Source organism: Panthera pardus, unplaced genomic scaffold (genome assembly GCF_024362965.1).
Source record: "Panthera pardus isolate Hobbes unplaced genomic scaffold, ASM2436296v1 HiC_scaffold_24, whole genome shotgun sequence".
In the NCBI taxonomy this organism is placed as follows: Eukaryota; Metazoa; Chordata; class Mammalia; order Carnivora; family Felidae; genus Panthera; species Panthera pardus.
Genome location: NW_026526810.1, coordinates 23919046 through 23923645, shown reverse-complemented (window position 1 = coordinate 23923645; position 4600 = coordinate 23919046).

Below are 4600 nucleotides of genomic sequence, written 5' to 3'. Positions count from 1 at the left end.
GTAGCCTGGGCCTGCTCCAGAGCCTCCCCAGGGGCCTCACTTGCCTCAGGTTAAATTAGACCAAAGGCCCAGATCCCAACTTCTTTCCAACTAAGAGATGGCTGCATTCTGTGCCCCTCCCCACCTTCTCCTGGGATAGGCATAGCAAGCTGCTGCTGTGTGGCCCTGTGCTCTGGGAGGGGGACTGAGGGAGGACTGAGAAACCTTGATTCTGCATCGTGCAGGGGACCCGCTTCAGCTCCTTGGTGGGGTGCCCAGCTGCCATGCAGAGAGTCAGGGAAGCCTGTAAGTTGGCAAGATGCCGAGTTTCTCCACAGACCATGCTGTGAGATCGGGGGTACTGGGGAATAAAGAAGAGTGACTTTTAGGAGACTGTGTCCTTCCTTTACCTGTGGCCTCGGAGATCAGGGGCATTGCTTGGGGTGGCTGGGGGAGGGTCTGGGCTGACGACTGACTGGCCAATATCATATGGTGGTTAAGGGCAGAGGGCTCTGAAGCCAGACAGACCCTAGTTCAAATCCCAGCTCTGCCGTGTGCTAGCAGTGGACCTTGGCTCAAGGCTCAGCCTTTCTGACCCTCACTTTCCTCATCTGTATTATCCTACCCTCATGAAGTTTTTGAGAGGATTAAATGAGATAATGTGTGCAAGATACCCTCTTCCCCCCCTTACATAGTAAATGTCAAAGGGAAGTTAAAGCTTGGTATGCATTCACGCCAATGAGTTTTTCTAACATTGACTGAAATAGACCCTCTCATTTTGGGAAAAATAAAATCCCCAGCCCGAGGCCGAGATGGCCTTTATGCAAATAACAGGCACACAGACAGCAGGGTTGGAACCCACCTTGGAATCCAGGCCCCTTGCTTCCTGATGTCCACATCAGCTTTGCTGCACCTAGGACTGGGAACCTGGGTGTCTCTGCCTCCCCTCCAACCCCACCCAGTGGCACCTGTGATTATGGGAAGTAGACTCCAGAGAGAAGCATGTTCTGCCCTAGAAAACCCCACCACCCTGTCTTTGACCTAATTGCTGTTTGGTGGCTGCAGTGGGGAGGGGCTTGTTTGCCTGTTTGGAGCTGAGGTTGGGTCTGATTCCTGCTTTCCAGCCCATGGGTGAGTCAGCACTCCATGCATGCTCTTGGACCACTGATGGGGGGAGGTACCTCTGAGGGGCACCAGGAAGCCTGCTGGCTGGGACCAAGACCTCCAGTAGCCTCCAAGAGCCTTTATCTCTACAGTGCTTGACTTAATCAAAGTGGCCCTTTGGGATGAAATTGCCAATAAAGAAAATATAACTAAAGTTGTATTGCAATAAAGAAAATATAACTAAAGTGGTAGCACCACAAACCAACCTCTTGACAGGTTTGAAGGTTGAGGTGTGGGGAGGGCCTAGATAATTGAAATCCAGAGACAATCCCAAAGTTCCATTTAAATGGTTTCCAACTCCCCTCCTCATGTCCACATTGCCCTGTCTTTTCCTCAGCAATGTGCTAATGAGTGGTGAGGCTCTCCAATATTAACAGAAACTGCTACCATTTACTGAGTGCTTATTGTGTGCAAGGCTTTGTGCTGGGCATTTTAGGAAGACCTGCTAATAATGCCTGTTTTATTTTTTATTTTAAGTTTATTTCGAGAGTGCACATGTGCACACACACACACACACACACACGCATGCATGCACGAGCAGGGGAGGGGCAGAGAGAGAGAGGGAGAGAGAGAATCCCAAGCTGGCTCCATGCCATCAGTGCAGAGCATGAAAATGGTGCTCGATCCCCCAAAACCCTGAGATCATGACCTGAGCCCCAAAAAGCAGTTGGATGCTCAACAGACTGAGCCACCCAGGTGCCCCCACAACACCTGTTTTAAAAGGCCACAGGAGCAGAGAGGTTGATAGGCCTCTACCTAATATGTCTGCAAACGGCTGTGACTCCTCAGAGCAGGACTGAGCCTTGTTGGCTGGAAGGGAAGAGATGTCCCCATGGACGTGGGCCAGCAAGAGGTTCTGTCCTGGGGTCCACCTCTCCCATCACTGCAGTCCTGATCCCTGTTGCCCATTTTGAATGAGGGTCTGGATGAATGGGCCTGGGCTGGAGCTGAAGAGCCCAGTTGTCCCCTGAGCCCCTAAGGTTGGAGTTAAGAGGAGAGGGCAGTTAGCATCCAGACTGCATTTAGCTGGCCCCAGCTGCAGAGGAGTGCTGAGGTGGGAGTAGTGGCCACAGCTTTCCCCACCAAGAGTCAAAGCTCTTAAAGTTGTCAGCATTTAAGTTCAAAGTGTTTCTCAGAGAAGGCGCTAGTTTCTCTGATTATTTTTATAGAATTCTGGAAGCTTGACAGAACAGAATACTTGGGTCTAAAAGTCACACTCTTGTTTGGCACCCTGGAGCCTCTCTAGGCTCCTGTGGCTACTGCCGGGTGAGAGGCAGAAGTTTCCAGGCCAGGGCCCAGCCTCTACACTGGTCTGTCTCTAGCTCTTCTGATGCCTCCCCCTCCACCCGCCACTGACTCCTGGGCAGTACACAGCTTGGCCCTCCATGATCTGGTCCCTGCCTACCTTTCCAGCTTCACCCCTATTACATGCCACCATGCAAGGCTCCCTGTCTTCTAGCCAGACTGGACAGCCTTGACTGAGCCCTGTAGCTTCTTACCTTTGCACTTGCTGCCACTTTTACTGGAAGGCCATTCTTCACCCAGCTAACTCCTATTCATGCCTCTGATACACCTGGGTGCCACCTCTTTTGGAAAGTCGTCCTTGGCCAACTCAGGCTAGATTAAATGGTCTTTATTCAGGGCCTATTATTATCCACTGAAATTGGGATCTGGAGGGTAGGAGTTGTCCTATTCCTCACAAAGCCTGGTAAGTCATTCCAAGCTTCTTATACTGACAAAATAAAAAAAGGTGTGGGGCAGGGGGAAGGAGGGGGAGTCTGTTCCTTTCTGAGAAAGACATACAACCTAGGAGCCATAAAAGCAAAGGCTGATAAATTTGCCTACAGAAAAATAAACAATTCCGCCTAGCAATAGCCCATAGGCAAGGTCAAAAGGCAAACATAAATGGGAAATTATCTGCAGGTCATATAACAAAGGACTAATTCCCTTAGTATATAAAAAGCCATACATTGATTAGAAAAAAGACCAAGAATGGGGTGCCTGGGTAGCTCAGTCGGTTAAGCATCTGACTCCTGATTTCGGCTCAGGTCATGTTCTCATGGTTTGTGGGATTGAGCTCTGTGTAGGGCTCTATGCTGACAGTGCGGAGTCTGCTTGGGATTCTCTCTCCACTCTAAATACATACATACATACATACATACATACATACATACATACATACATACATACAAGAGAGCAAGAATATAAAAGAAGTGAGCAGAGGATAAAAAATAGAGTCCACGTGTGTATGCGTGTGTGCATGTGCATGTATGTGACACGTGGCTCTTAAATATTAAATGCTACTCATAGGGCTGCCTGGGTGGCTCAGTTGGTTAAAGGTCAGACTCTTGATTTCACTCAGGTCATGATCTCACGGTTTGTGAGTTCAAGCGTCATGTCAAACTCTGTGCTGGCAGCTCAGAGCCCGGAGCCTGCTTTGGATCCTGTGTCTCCCTGTCTCTCTGCCCCTCCCCTGCTCTCTCTCTGTCTCTCTGTCTCTCTCAAAAATAAACATTAAAAAAAACAAGAAGCTCAACCACATGCATGGGAGAGGGGTGCAAACCAAATGGAGACTGCACTGCAAGGGAGGTTCTAGTAGATCAGTGAGGGCAAGGGCACTGGCATCCTGCTGCATTGCTAGTAGGAGTGCAGATTTGGTACAACCTTGTTGGAGAACAATCTGGAAATATCTATCAAAATTACATATGTACTTTACCCTTCGACCCAGCAATTCTACTCCCAGGGATTTGTCCCACAGATACATTATGTTTGAATAAGGCTATTCATTGCAGCGTTGTATGTGGCAGTAAAAGGCTGGGAACACCCTTGCTATCTCAACAACTGGAGCTTTGGTTACATAAATTAGAATTGTTCCTACACTGGACACTACGCAGCTACAAGGTAAGTGTGAGGGAGCTCTCTAGGCGTGGATGGGGGATGCTGTCTGAGATACATTGCTAAGCAGAAAATGCAAGACGCAGAACAGTGTCATTGCACGCTGGCTTGTGTATAAAAAAAAAGTGAAGGGCGAGAAGGAGGATATGTTTCTATTGGCTTGTAGATGCATCAAACACCTATTAAAAAATGAACAGGAAACCAGCCCAATTGTTTGCCTGTTGGCCGCAGAGCTGGGTGGTTGAGAAATGTGGGAGGCCGACTTCATTCTAAGTTGTGAGGCAGATGAATGTATTATCTACCAAGACAGTGGTAAATACACACATTTTTAAAAGGGTTCCTTCTGTCCTTTAGCCAGAAGTTCCTAAAAATGACTTGGCAGGGAGCTAATGCAAAAGACTTGGCAGGGGCGTCTGGAGATTTCCATCAAGGCGTTTGGAGTAGAAACGGATCTGTTTTTCTTGCTGTGAGCTAATAGACGACAACTTTTGAATACTGGGTGCTACTTACAAGCCTTTGAGGCCCCTGATCTCAAGGAGCTTATGGGAAGAAGATCTAAGGC